Source organism: Rattus norvegicus, chromosome 11 (assembly GCF_021556685.1).
Source record: "Rattus norvegicus strain SHRSP/BbbUtx chromosome 11, alternate assembly SHRSP_T2T, whole genome shotgun sequence".
NCBI classification, from domain to species: domain Eukaryota; kingdom Metazoa; phylum Chordata; class Mammalia; order Rodentia; family Muridae; genus Rattus; species Rattus norvegicus.
This window is the reverse complement of record NC_141544.1, coordinates 2,301,776-2,317,597: the sequence shown is the minus strand read 5'-3', so window position 1 is coordinate 2,317,597 and position 15,822 is coordinate 2,301,776. Positions and strand designations below refer to the sequence as shown.

Here is a 15,822-nt window from a genome sequence, read left to right as displayed (position 1 = left end):
CTTTAGGGGCCTGGAGACATGACCAATGGATCAAGAGGTCGTCTGCTTTGAAAGAGGATCTGGATTTGTTTCTTTGAGCTCATTTCCAATGGCTCCCAATCACCTTTAATTCCACCTCCAGGGGACCTGACTATTCTTGTCTCTGTGGTCTCCTGTGTTCATGCCCTGCCCCCACCCACATAATTAAAAATAATACATCTGCAGATGAGAAACAGGTTTCATTAGGTTTGTTAGTCAAACAATCCCCGACCTTCTCTGATTCTGAGTCTGCCTGGATCAGTTTATTGGGTTTCCCCTTGAGTTCCAAGATCACCTCCCTGTTACCTGCCACTCTTTCCCCCAACTGTCTGTTTCTCCCTCAAACTTCACCTCAGAGAGTCTATCTATGTCTGGCCCCTCTCCACTGCTTCCTAAACATCCATCTTTTTTCCCCCGTGCCATCCCTGATCCTCTAAGCGTCATCTCCAGTTCTTTTCTCTCCCTAAAGACCAGACCAGCTCAGTCCTGTTTGTTTTAGTCTACATGACATTAGACTTACTGTTCACAGCCTTGACCTTTCCGGCTTCCTCTCCATGTTCCATCCACCACAGCCCGTCTCCTCCACCAAACTGTTCACACACAACACGTCACATCGCACATTTTAATTTTTAGAGCAAAAACAAATTCCACTGGAAAAGATACTGGAGTTGTCAAAGGCCCTTGTGTATCTGAGACACAGAAAAACAAACATTTCCCCCCAATCCTCTAAATTCCCCATCTATGTCCTCCTTACTTTGTGAATTTCACCTTAACGGATCTTTTCCACCAGATTATAGACGTAGATGTGGACGTCGCCATCAAACTTCACGAAGTACACGGAAGGCTTGGCTGGAACTTGGTAAATGACTTTGCCGATCTTTTTGGACCCGTCGCTTCTGGTGAACTACACACATTGACCTGCTAAGATGTCGCTGTGAATGTCTGACTTCATCTCTGCTGAAGGAGTCTCTGGAATGATAAGGAGGTTACCTTCTGCGTAATCATCCAGGAGCTGGTAGATGTATAGGATGAATCTTTCTCGTATGTGATGTAAAATCTGCCCTTCATGATGGGTACCTGGGCTAGGACCACCCCCCTCCAGTTGTCCTTAGAGCCATGTTTGCCCTCAAATTTATGCTCCACTGCTCGGCCAACCATGACCCTTGCGAGATGGGCGTCTTTCACTTGAGGAAACACATTTCTTCAGCCCGAGGCACTTTGCCTCTACTGAGGAACCTCTTCTTGAATGGGGAGGTCAGTGTGGGATTAAGTATCCCTGTCTCCACTTTAAGCAAGCAGAACAGAGAAAGGATAGCAAAGGAGCCAGAATGGTGGCCACACTCCTCTTCTACCCTCTAACTATGAACTATGTGGCAACATCCACAAGTGTCTGCCCAGGGACACAGCACACCAGTCCACTGGCTTTCTGTACTGTGCATCCTGACCCAGCCCCAGGTTTATTCCACGAAGCTGTTGCATCTTCGACCGCAACAAGAATCTTTTGTGTAGGCAACAACAGCCACTTAGAAATAATATCTCCTGTTGTTGGGATTTAACTCAGTGGTAGAGCAGTTGCCAAGGAAGCACAAGGCCCTGGGTTCGGTCCTCAGCTCCGAAAAACAACAACAACAACAACAACAACAACAACATCAAAAAGAAATATTATCTCCTAAAATGCACAGGCACAGAAAGGAGCTTTGGCATTTTAGTAGAATTATGAATTAGATATTGTTAGCAAAGGATAATAAACTCTTAGGCTGACTAGCCTAGACCATCCGCCGAGCTCTCAAACGTGGAAGACATCAGAACATACGCTTACTCACTGCACGAGGGAAAAATTTTAGCTTTCTGGGCTACAAGGGTCCCCGTTATCTTCATAAACATATTTACCGAAAGAAAATGTCCTAGTCGTCCAGATTCTGTCTTCGGAAACCGGTCAGGCACCAAAAGCCTGTTGAACAATTGTGGGGTTCAGGAGCTGAACTGGCTTTCACACCCCGCTGGGAAGATAGTGAACCCACTTTCAAGGAGTCAAGTGCCCCCAAGTGGAAGAGAAGTGCAACCTCCGCCCTTCTCTCTGTGACATCATCCAGGCCCTGCTTACGTCATAGAAGCCCTCTCAGCCCAGTTCCTTCCCTAGTTACGCTTAGACACTTCCAGCATCTAGGTTTTAGCTTCTCATGTAGCCTCGTGGAGACCCAAAATAAAGTCCCCACCAAAATATTCTGATGACTGGAGTCACAATCTGCCCATGTAGCTCTTTTCATGCTTTTTTTTTTTCTGAAAAAGTCTTTGGTTTCTGATTCACCAACATCCTTGGTGGTTATTTTCCCAGCTCCTATCTTTCCTTTGGTTATCTTTAAGCCATTCTCCGTATCAGAAATGTTGGTATCCTCTCTCTCTGAGGCAGCCCACTGGATAGCACCCCAAAATTAGCTTTATCAAAACCCACAATTACAGGAGGGCCATTTTTTTTCAAAAAAAGCTGGAATTTGCCAGGATTAAATGCCTTGTATTGAAGTAAATGGCAATCATGAGTTATGGATTTTTTGCAAAGAAGGAGGAAAAATTATCTCCTGACCTGCTTCCAAAGTAAGGATAAACTGATGACAAACACGACATCGACCAGTAATTTTTTTTAAAATCTTTAACATTTACCAGCACTTCTGGTTACAAGGAATTTATTAGATCAAATGCAGCAAAACAGGATGAAATAGATGAGGTAATTTTATTTTTGAAATATGGGTAGACAGAATACTGGATGAAGGTAAGGATGGAATTTACCTGTAAATTACAGGGCACTTTAATTGTTTGTGTCACATAGTTCTTCAGATCTTCAAAGTATTCTTTTCAGAACCCTCCCCTGTCCCCACTACACTCTGACCCTCCCTTCCCTCTTCCCAATAATTCCCTTCCACTTTAACATCATAATTTTTTAAATGTACTTAGAGCTTAACAACTTATTGCAGCTTTTAAAATCTGTCCACTTTTCTAAGTGCACCGTCTTCCTTTTCTCCCTTCTATCGTAGTTTTAAGCACATTTTCCTTCACTCTTTGAGTTTTCCTCTCTGTCTGCTCTCATGACTCCTCTACCATTATGTGACTGTTGTCCACTATGTGGCTGACCTCAATGTGGGGTTAACTCACATGACATGATTTTTTCCCCCTTTTCTCCCCTTCATCTTCCTTCTCTAGGCACCTGCTGAGATTTACAGCCTTGGGGATTTTTTTCAAGCCTGGAAAGCACACACACACACACACACACACACACACTCACACACACACACACACACACATACACAGAGAAACACTCATACATACACAAACACACAAACACACACATACATACAAACACAAACACACGCATATGCACACCCAAACACACACACAAACATACACATATACACACTCAAACACACAAATACAGAGAGAGACAGAGACAGAGACAGAGACAGAGAGAGACACAGAGAAAGAGAGCCCATGAGAAAACATGTAATATCATCTTTCTAAGAACAATGAACAGAGACAACTTTCAAAAAAGGGAAGAACAAGTAGACAACAAGAAGAACAATCTCATCATAGTCGTCAACTTGAGGAGGAAAGAGTTTGTCTCACTCTATCTTCTAGGTTCCCGTCTGTTACTGAGCGACGTTGGGGCAGGAACTCAGGCAGGACTCTGGAGGCAGTAAAGGAAGCAGAGACAACTTAGAAATGCTGGGTATTGGATTGCTATCCATGACCTACTCAGCTTTCTCTCCTTCTCCTACAACCCAGGGCCACCTTCATAGGGGATGACACTCCCCATAGTGGGCTAGACCCTTCCACATCAACCATCAAAAAAATTCCTTACAGATGTGGCCAAAGGCCAATCTGATGGAGGCGATTCTTCAGCTGAGGATCCCTCTTCCCAGGTTGAGTCAAACTGACAATAAAACTAACCAGGACCCAGAATGCACATGCATTCTGATTGCCACACTGTGTGCAATAGACAAGCCATTGGAATAACCTTAGCTGTTGAACACTGGATGAATGGATTAAAAAATGTGATATACTTTGATGTGATTCTCATCTACGTGTAAGAGGAAAGGGTTTTGTTCTCAGAAAAATGGATGTGAGTGTAAAATACAATATGTTAAGTGAAACAAGCCAGACTCAAACAGATGATTGTGAAATTTAGATTTTAATAAGGGATATTATGTGAAAGGGGGCATTTAGGAAGAGGAAGGGGAGCAGTAGGGTGTGTGTGTGTGTGTGTGTGTGTGTGTGTGTGTGTGTGTGTGTGTGTGCAGGTGGAAATGGAGGTGAGTTGTGAGGATGAAGATGGCTAATGTACAGTATAAACCTGTACAAGGAGTCACAGCAAGCCCACTGACTTGTACATTTAAAGAACATCGATATAAGAGAACTGAGCCTAAAACAATGTTTTGATTAAATTGGGGGTTTATAGTTTAGAGATACCGTAAAATTTACTCATCTTTTCCTTCCCACACATGGCTCTTGCTGTTTCGAGCTTGATACTGGTGACAGGATATGGCAATGAGCTTTGGTGTCTGTACGTCATCAATCACCCGGAATTCACGTATTCAGTGAGGCTAGCATGGGGAAGGAGGTAGTTAGAGATCTTACGGGTACACGACGTGGGAAGAATAATGCCCACCACCACTATAGATTTCCAAATATTCACCGTCATCTCTGGTTTGAATGTTTTCTCCCAAAAGTAATTTTCTGAAGATTAGTCCCCAGTGGGAATGTAGTTGTGAAGAATTGATTAGGTCAAGAGGGATGCGACCTACAAATAAAGATCCATTAATGATGTTATTGTGGAAAAGGTTAAATTATGAAAGAGAGTTTGGCTCCCTCTCTTGTCTTCCTAGCCCATTGGATCCCTTTGTGGTGACAACATCCGACAAGAACTCCTTCCTCTGCAGATGGTCTCTTCATCTCCGATTTACAGGCTTCTGAATCAGAATCATACAGAATCTGCGTCATTATAGACTAGCCAATCGGTACCATTCTGTTTATCCATACAAGCATGAACATGCCTCAGAATTGTGAGCAGCTGGGTCATATGGGAAAGCGAAGCTGGCAGAGAGGACGAGGTTGTTTGTGCTGACTGAAGACAAGATGGGTTCAGGGTTAGCGTGTGTGCTCTTCATGAAAGAAACAGCACAGAGGAAGAGTGTAGATTGGAAAGGTGCAGCTTGGGAGGCATCAGACATCTACTGTTGGCCTTGTGGGGACAAGGAGCCATTAGGTAAGGGAAAGATCACCAGGGATACCTTCAGCCACTGCTTTTGGCTACCAGAACCCTTTTTAGAATCTTCATCTTCGAGGATATAAAAGAAAACTGCCTGGAGTCAGATGATCCATCAGTAACCATCAAGAGTGTGTCCACTATTCCAGAGGGACCCAGGAAAAAGCCTGATCATGGAAGATCCTTTGCCTTCCAGAGATGGAGACGTCTCCCCAGCAACACTGGGCAACCCATCTACGTCGGTAAGGGCCTCCCACTAAGTCCAGATCAGTGGTCGTTAACCCTTGGATTGAGACCCTTTTATGAGCTCAAATGGCCCTTGCACAGGAGTCACATATCATATATCCTGTATATCAGACATTTACATCACAATTCATAACTATAGCAAAATTATAGTTATGAAGTAGCAATGAAATAATTTTACAGTTGGTGGAGCTGTATGAAAAGTTTAGGTTAGGAAGGTTGAGAACCACTCTTCCTGACCCCTCTAAGATATGCCTGTCGGTGTGGACTGGAGGTATAATCCCTTTTATTCAATCAGGCAAATCCAGAAAAACCAAAACACCACGAAAAGGTTATGAAGGATAAACAGCCACTGCACCACAGTGTCAGGACTGCTGACATCTTAGACAAACGATGTCAAAATGGAAATCACGTCACACCATGACCATCCCCCTGAATGAAAAGCAGAGGAGAAAAACCAGTTCCCAGGTGGTGGCACCAAGAGAAAACCATTGTCAGAATTGTCAGCAAGGATTTTACAGCCAGGATTCAAGCGTCGTCAATGAGAAACTTCCAAAACAAAAGGATACACGTCATCTTGGTGAGGTAATAGAAGAAACAAGAGAAAATTGAATAGGAACTCACTGAATTAAAACAAACACTAAGAGTAGGAATTAAAGGCATGTCTGGGCAAGATGAACAATGAAGTGGAGTTTAGAGCAGGCAGAAGGGGCTGGGGAGATGGCTCACTGGTTAGGAACACTGGTTGCTCTTGCAGAGGATCAGGGTTCAGATGATCTGATGGACTCTTTGGTCAAAACACCCCCACACACATACACAAACAAACACACACACGCACACACTCACATACACGCACACATACACACACACAAACACAGACACACACACACACTCACATACACACACATAAACACAAACACACACACTCACATATACACACAAACACAAACACACACACCCACTCACACAAACACACACATACACACACAATCACACACAAACACACACACACTCACATATACACACACACATACACACAAACACAAACACACACACACCCACTCACATAAACACACACACATACACATACACAAACACACACAAACACACACACACACACCATAGAGATACATTTAAAAAACAAATTAAAAAAAGAAGGAGCCAGGTATGCCCTTTAATCCCAGCACTCAGAAGCAAGATGATCTCTCTGAGTTCAAGGCCTACCTGGTTTATACAGTGAGTTTCAGGCCAGCCCTACCTACATAATGAAACCCAGTGTCAAAATAAAACAGAAAAGAGTGTTCTATTTTTTTCTGATAATGTAGGCAACAGAGAAACTATTTCTACAGAGAAAGAACTTATTGTTGAGAGAACCAGTGGGCTGGAAGGAGACCCCAATTCTTTGTGTAACTAACTCCATCACGGCTTCAGCAGGAAGCAAGAATGGGTACAGCTAAAAGGAAGCAGGCGATTATGAGTAAAGCTGTGGACACGCATCAGCCCATCAGCAACAGAAGCAGGCAGAAAACCTGCTCAGATGAGATGACGTCACCAGCCAATGTCTCTGACTGACAGTCCCTAGTAGCACCAGGATGTTCTTTTCCTTCAAGTACCTTGGACTTTTCAGACACTCAGAAACCACAGAACAAAGTGTGGCAAATGCCTAAGAAAGGATGTCTTCTGGGACATATTTGTATATACAGGTTTGATGTAGCCCAGGCTGGCCTCAAACACACTATGCACCCGAGGATGATTTTGAACTCCTGGTTCTCCTCCTGGTAATGGGACTCTGGGCATGGACCACCACACCAGGCTGATGAGGTACTGTAGGTGGAGCCCAGAGCTGTGTGAGAGCCAAGTGAGCACTCTGTCCACTGAGCTGCATCTCCAGCCCCTCGGGATGTGTTCTGCTAATACAACAAAACTAAAATGGACGTCTTCAATGAGAGAACAGGAGTCTCTCAGTCCAGAAACATTCAATTACTCATTCACAAGTAATACACATATCAAGAAACCATGAAAGTATGTAACAGTAATAAAATAAACTAAGATAAGAAACATACTATCAAAATGTGTGAGACATAACTATGGAGGTGCTAAGAGGAAATTTTATTTACAACACTAATTCTTAGATTAGAAACAAAGACCAGCAACCTAAATTTTTATCTATACCAGAAAATGAGAAAATAATTAATTCAATGAAAAATAATTGTTAAAATTAACCCCAAAACACTAAAATAAAAAATTAACAAAAAAAGCCAATGAAACACAGTTAGTTTTCTTTTTTAAAGCAAAGAATGATATTTTGTCTTCTCGATTAGACCTTGATAGAAAAATATAAGGTCAATTCTGTTTGGCGATTAAAAAAAAAAAAAAAGAAAGAAATTGCCGTGTTTTAGAGTTTATGCAAAACACTGAACCTGGTACCACAGACAAAAATTTAAAAAAAATTCATGGTTTAAACCCTTTTTAATGACAGTGTTTATACTCAACTTGTCTCTCCTATAATCTGTTTAATATCAGACAAGATTTGCAGGGTGGCCATATGGAGATTATGCAGTGTTGAAATGAAGCACAGCATTGTATTCCCAAAACAGACTCTGGTTGAGAACATCATTGTTTTTCTCACGAGGAAACTAGCACAAAATCAAAGCTCAGTCTCCCGAGGCGTTGTCCCATCTTAGAGCCATTTCTTCAGACAGCACTTCCCATGTGTCATATTTTTCTTCAAAATTCGAAACAGACTTGTTTGCTGCACTGTTTGGTTTGCCGTGCTGCTTGGCAGATCCTGGACCATCAGACATGATGAAACTTCTCACCCACACCCCCAAACTACAGCACTGGTATCAGTGTAGAGGAAATAGGAGAGACAGAAACCAAAAAGGAAAAAAAAAACCTGTTGTTGTTTGGAGAAGAGTCATGTAATAGGCCAATCAGACCTTGGACATTCTATGTAGCCCAGGTTGGCCTTGGACTTACTATGTAGCCCTGGCTGGCCATGGACTTACTCTGTAGCCAAGGCTGGCCTTGATTTACGATGTAGCCCAGGCTGTCTTTGGACTTACAATGTAGCCCAGGCTGGATTTGAACTTGTGATCTTCGCGAGTATTGAGAATATAGGTATGCACTACCACACTCAGCTATGTATCTGTTATTATAAGTGACTCAGCTGTGGTCCCTCATTTGCCAGCCTCCCTCAACCTCAACAACAGCGTTCACAATCACCCACTAGGATAATCCTGTCCTTTAACTCATCTGTTAAGGTCAGACTTTACAGGACAGAGAGTCAGCAGGGTCCTCCTCCTTATTAGAACACATTGGTGTGGTGGGATTTGAGTGATTGTTTGAGTGAGCCAGTCATACCTTAACCTGGTTCTGATATTATGACCAAGACAGAAAAAAAAAAAGAATAAGAAAACAAAAGTAAAGGAGATGGGTCCAACACTGGGACTTGAACCTTAGCAGTTGAGTAGATGACTCACAGGTCTCAGGTAAATGATGGGTAGGCTTTGTGGCCCACATAGAATCCCAGTCCAGGGAGGTAGAGATAGGGCAGATCCCCAGGGCAAGATAGCTGTCAAGACTAGTCATATTGGTGAACTCTGGGTTTGCCTGAGAAATGCTGCTTTAATGAATAAGGTAGAAGAGAAATGGATTAGTCCCTACATTATACACTGCACATGCACGTATGTACACACACACACACACACACACACACACACACACACACACACACACAGAAACAAAACAAAAAACCTTGGACTTAAGGCATTGCCTCCACTGTAGTAGCACATAGTAGGAGGTGGGGATCTAAATAAGTGTTCCTTTCCATCCCCACAAAGACCAACATACTTATGAACCCTCAACTCTGGATCTGTACAATCTGCTGTGGACTTCCAGATGTTTAGTTTAGTCTCCTTGCTCTGTAACATATTCTGGTGTTCTCTTTCAGGAATCCTGAGCTGGGGCTCGGATGACTTGAGCCTCAATCCCAGTCTTGCATCCAAGACAACTTTCAGCTGCCATGTACTGATCCTTGGAATTCCCTGCCATGGTAACCTGACTTGCATTTCTCACGAGGCCATGCCATGAAGCCAGAGAAAGTGCGGCTGTCTTACTCTGCCATTTATTAGCTTAGAGTATTGGGAAATTGGCTCGACCTTTAAACCTCACGTCCCTCATGTATAAGTGAGCAGGCGAACAATTCCAGTTCATCAGATCTACATTAGGAGTGAGTTAGAAAAACACATCAAAACGATTAGTGCCAATGTCTTTTATGAGTGATAAGCAGTATTATTTATATGATTTGTAACAATGGAAATTATGGTACCTGGAACATAACGGTTTTCATTATCTTTGCACAGATGATGCGAGGAAAGCATCTAGGATGCAGAAATGCTTCCTTTTTTGCTTTATTTGCAAGAAGCATTTCCTTCTGCACCAATTATTTTTTAAAAACTTACTTTCCACTCCATCTCCCCTTAGGTGATTAGGTTAGAACGGGGTTTGGTGTGAGGGTTAAAAAACATGTTACAAAATATATCTACAAGATCAACTGTTGAGTTCAAATGGAGGCAGCCTCCATGGATAAGCCATGCTCCCCCTGAAGCTATTGATTTCTTTTCTTTTTTATTTTCATTGATTTCTTGTGATGGCTAGTCTTGGAGGAAAGAACCTCCCTCGAGGAGCTTCTTCCATCAGATTGGCCTTGACTATGTCCATGTGGCATTTCCTTGCCTGTTCACTGATGTTGGAGAGCCTGGTCTACTGTGGGCAGCACCGCCCTATGCCGGTGGGTCTGGACTCTGTAAAGGTAGTTGAATGTGAGCTTAGAAGCAAGCCAGTGAGCAGTCTCTTTAGTTCCTGTTTCACAATCCTGTCTTGGTTTTCCTTGATGATGGGCTGGAACAGATAAGATGAAATAAAGTTTTCCCTTCCCAAGCTGGCTTTGGTGAGTGTATTCATCAGAGCAACAGAAAACCAAAATTAAGCAAAAATCACAGTGCCCAACGTGGGATGTCTTCCTGAAAGTTGCTGACCAGCGAGATCCCAAAAGCCCTCACAACTTTACAGGTTGTTGCCATTGATGTTTGTAGCCCTCCAGAACTTGATGGTAAGACCCTATTGCTGAGGACACTGAATCCTTTTGGTCACAGGTCACAGAAGGGTCAATCTGAAGTTGAGGTGGAAGCATCCTCTATAATGGATAGCCTTCATGGTTCAAGAAAGTGCTATGTAGGCTTCCAGGGGAGAAAATCATCTACAACCTTACTCGTGGGTGAACCATTCAAGCTAAAATGTCAGGGAAGATGTGCCCCTAATGTGTTAGTGGCATCGCAGTCATGGGAGTAACCTGTGGATTTCCAATTGGATACAAGGCATATTCCACACGAGGGAATACACACCAGGTTCTGTAAACTGGTCAAGAACCTATGGTTAGGGTGATATAGGCCCTATGAAAGAACCCAATGCTAAATACATTGTCGATCTTCCTTCCAAACATCCATATTTGTATCTACAGATCAGCATTGCACTCAGCTCTCATCAGACAAGAAGCCACTGACTACCATGGGCAGAGACGGACAGCTGGACAAAGTGCTGGGAATCAGTGGTGTTGGACTGTTCAGGTGGAAATAGGACATCTAAGTCTTCTCCTCCACAGCTCAGAGAACATCATGAAAGAGTGGGTGGAAGGAATATAAGAACCAGAAGATGGGGAATTGGACAGCAAAAGGATATCTTTTAGATTGGACCTAGTCATTGAAGTCTTGAACTGATGGCGGATATGGTCACGGGCACAAGACTGGGCCCCTCAACACTTCATCACAGATGGGAGAGGCCATGAAGACCCTCCCCTCCCTTGGTAATCAACATTTTTTGGAGGAGGGTTCTATCCTGCAGGCTTAGATTTTTCAAGACCTACTTTAGTAAGAGTTCTTAAACCCTTTAACCTTCCTCTAGTCCACCAACCACCAGATGCAGTGGAAAGGAACGGATAAAAGGGCAAACAAAGGATGACATGGACATGCTTAGAAATAGTTCTCTGGGGCGATTTAAACCTTCATCATCAGGATATCAGTTCAGTTGACATGAATCAGCAGAGGTAGGTCGATCGACTTGCAAACACCAATCACGAATCACCAAGGACAGTTCAACCCAGAAGAAATTGCTGAGCTTTTCCAATTGGCCTGGGTTCGAGGAGGCAGCAAGAAGCCACCGCAATGTCACCACAAGAAGTACTCTGGTGCTTTTCTCTCTACAAAGCCTTGACAAACAATGGTCAGTGAGGAAGGAAAGGTTAACCAATGCCACAGCATGGTCAATGAAGACCAGTGTCATCAAAGTACATTGAGCATCAGCGAAGAGTGTCAAGGCAAGCCAATGCCGTGTTGTTGCCCACTGTTGTCCAGGGTTATACTCGTACCCTTTCTAAACATCACATGCCCTTTTCCTAGGCAGCGACCAGAAACACCATGTGTTAGTCTCATGTGATCAGCTTTACGTGTGACTTAGTCTTTTTCCTTCACACTTTTTGTATTTTTATTTCTCTGTTAAGTTAGGCTTTGATGATGATGATTATGATGATGATTATTTCATTTTTATTATTATTTATTATTATAATTTTTATATTTAATATATTTATTATTATTTTATTATCACCTTTATTATATTATATTATTATTAATACTTATTGTTGTTATTATGTTACAATTACTATCATATATCTATTTGATATTTTCTATGATTCTAGTACTTTAACTGGTATCTCTTTCTGGTTTGGGGAATATTGTCCCCAGAAAATCACAGACAAATAGTTATTGTTGCTGATTTTATTCTCATGCTTTTCATAGTGTCCTAAACTTATGAATCAGGGACCCTGCCTCAGTTCGTTCTGATTGGTAAATAGAGATAATGATAGTCAGTGTCTAGGCTGGGCAGGCAGAGCAGGAGTTTCAGGACGCTTGGACAAATGTCCAGAGAGGAAGAAGACATGGAGATTCTCCAGGACAGACTTTCAGGACAGAGAAGCAGCTGACATAGAAGACCATGAGAATAAGCAGACCCAGGAGAGCTGCCCAATGGAGTCCAGGGCAAGAAAGATGGGATATAGATTTTAGCAAATAATAACGTGGGAATATAAGTGGGGGATAGTTTAGGCACTCGGAGGTTAGGAAGTGGCCTTTCCATTGAGCTGTTAAAGGCATAGAAAAATATAAAAGCTGTATGTGTGTGGCCTCCATCCATAAGCCCCCTCTCCCTATCCACTTCCTCTGCCCTGTTTTGTTCAAATGTGTTTCCCCCTCCGCAAAAACATCCCCTTGCTGCCTCCCCAGCATGACATTCTATTTCCTGGAAGGTCCAGCCTTGGCACGACCAAGGGCTCCTCCCATTGGTGCAGAGCACGGTCATGCTCTGCTACATATGCAGCTGGAGACGCCAGTCTGTCCATGTGCAGTCTTCAGGAAGTTCTTTAGTCCCGTGGAGATCTGGTTTGTGACCCCTGTTGTCCTTCCTGGGTTGCAAGGCACTTCTGCTCCTTTAATACTTTCTCTCTCTTCTCCAAAGGGGACCCTGTTCTCAGTGCAATGGTTGGCTGCAAGCATCAGCCTCGGTGTTTGTCATGATCTTGGAGAGCCTCTCAGGGGACAGCTATATCAGGCTCCTGTGAGCATGCACTTGTTGGCCTCAGCAATGTTGTTTAGGTTTGGGGGCTGCATGCATGTGGGCTGCATCCCCAGGTGGTGCAGGCTCAGAATGGCTATTCCTTCAGTCTCTGCTCTAAACTTAATGTCCATATCATGTCCTATGAATATTTTTGTTTCCCCTTTTAATACAGACCATCCTCATTTGGTTCATCTTTCTTCTTGAACTTAAAGCGGTATGTGAATTGTAAGTTGGGTAATTCAAGTTTGGGGTAGTGTGTGTGTGTGTGTGTGTGTGTGTGTGTGTGTGTGTGTATGTGTTTGTGTGTTTTATTTTTGTATTTTGTGTGTGTGTTTGTGTGTTTTATTTTTGTTTTTGTGTGTGTGTGTTATTTGGTTTTGGTGTGTGAATTGTATGATGGGTAATTCAAGTTTTTGGGGTACTTAGTGTGTGTGTGTGTTTGTGTGTTTTATTTTTGTATTTTGTGTGTGTGTGTGATTTGGTTGCGGTATGTGAATTGTATGTTGGGTAATTCAAGCTTTTATGGTAGTGTGTGTATGTGTGTGTGTGTGTGTGTGTTTTATTTCTGTTTTTTTGTGAGTGTGTGTGTGTGATTTGGTCGCCTCATTCAGGATGGTATTTTATAGTTTCATTCATTTGTTATGAATTTCATGATGTCATTGTATTTGATTACTGAGGGGCTCTCCATTACGTAGATGAACCACATTTTCTGTACCCATTCCTGTGGCAAATCATCTGGGTTCTTCCTAGCTTCTGACTATCATGAATACAGCTGCTGTAAACAGAGTACAACGTGTGTCCTGGTTCTATGTTGGGGCATCATTTGGGAATATGCCCAGGAGTGGGGTAGCTAAATCCTTAGCATATACTATGTCCAGTGTTCTGAGGAAAGCCCAGAGTAATTTCCAGAATATTGTACCTCATTTCAATCCCACCAATAATGGAGGAGTCTTACCCTTTCTCCACATGGTGACCAGCATCTATTGTTAACTGAATGTTTGATATTAACCGTTCTGCCTGCTGTATCTTTTGATTTGCATTACCCTGATGAATAATGACATTGAACATTTCTTTATGTATTTCACAGCCATTCAAAAAATTCTGCTGAAAATTATTTGTTAGATCTGTACCCCATTTATAACGGGGTTATTTGACTTTCTGGAGTATAGCTTCTTGAGTTCTTTGTACATATTGAATATTAGTTCTCTTTCAGATATAGGATGGCAAAGATCTTTTTTCAAGGTATTAGTTGCCATTTTGTCATAATGACAGTGTTCCTTGCCTTACAGACACTTTGCACTATGTCAAGGTCCAATCTATCAACTCTTCGTAGTAAAGCATAAGCCACTGGTTTGATGTTCTGTTCAAGAAATTTTCCATTTTTATCATGTGTTCAAGCATTTCCCCACTTTTTCTTCTATTGGTTTGTGTTTATCTCTTTTTTCTGGATGCCCTTAATCCACTTGGCCTTCAGCTTTGTACAGCGTGATAAGAATGGATGGATTTACATTAATTTACATGCTGACATCTAGATGATCCAACACAGGTGTTTACTTGCCTGTCTTTGTACCAATACCACATAATTTTTATCACTATTGGTGGGTATTTAACTTGAGGTTAGGGATGTTGATTTCCACAGAATTTCTTTTATTTTGAGAATAGTTTCAACTTCCTTTTTTTTCTTATTCTAAATGAACTTGCATATTTCTCTTTCTAAATGTATGTAGAATTTTGTTGAAATTTTCTTGGGGATTGCATTGAAACTGTAGATTGCTTTTGGCTAAGGGCCATTTTTGCTATATCAATACTGCCAATCCATGAACATGAAAAGACTTTCTATCTTCTGAGATTTTCTTCTTTAAAGAAATTAAGTTCTTTTCATACGGCACATTCCCTTGCCTGATTTGAGTTACACAGAGATATTTTTTTCTTATTTGTGATTAGTGTGAAAAGTGCCATTTCCCTAATTTCTTTCTTGGTCTGTTTATTCATGGAATGTTACTGATATGTTTGAGTTAATTCTATACCCAGGACTTTGCTGAAGTTGTTTATCACGTGCAGTATTTCTCTGGTGGAAATTATGGAGTCACTTAAGTATACTATCATATCACCTGAAAAAAGTGATATTGACCTCTTCCTTTAATATTTGTATCCCTTAATCCTCCTTCTGTTGTCTAATTGGTCAGGCTAGCATATTGAGTACTATATTGAATAAGTAGGGAGAGAATGAAGAGCCTTGTCTAGTCCGTGATTTTAGAGGAAGATCATCAAGATTCTCTTCATTTATTTTGATTTTTGGCTAATGGTTTGCTGTACATTAACTTACTGTTGTTGAGTATGGTCCTTGAATTCCTATCATTGTAAGACTTTGGCAATGAAGGGATGTTTTATTTTGTCAAATGCTTTTGCAGCATCTAATGAGATGAAAATGTAATTTTTTCTTTCAGTTTGATTATCTAGTGGATTATGTTGTTGGAATTACTTATTGAACTATACTTGCATTCCTGTTAAGAAGTCTCCTTGGTAGTGATGGGTGATCATTTTTATGTGTTCATGGATTTGGTTTCCAATGATTGGATTGACTATTTTTTGTCAATATTCATAAGGGAAATTGGTCTGAAGTTCACTTTCTTTATTGGGTC

The 15,822-nt window shown here is 41.8% G+C and overlaps 1 pseudogene; it reads right to left on the bottom strand.

Moving 5' to 3' along the window:
- Positions 1 to 787: 787 nt before the first annotated feature.
- The window catches only part of LOC148002408 (spindlin-2-like), a 47,598-nt pseudogene continuing 32,563 nt past the window's right edge, over positions 788 to 15,822 (bottom strand).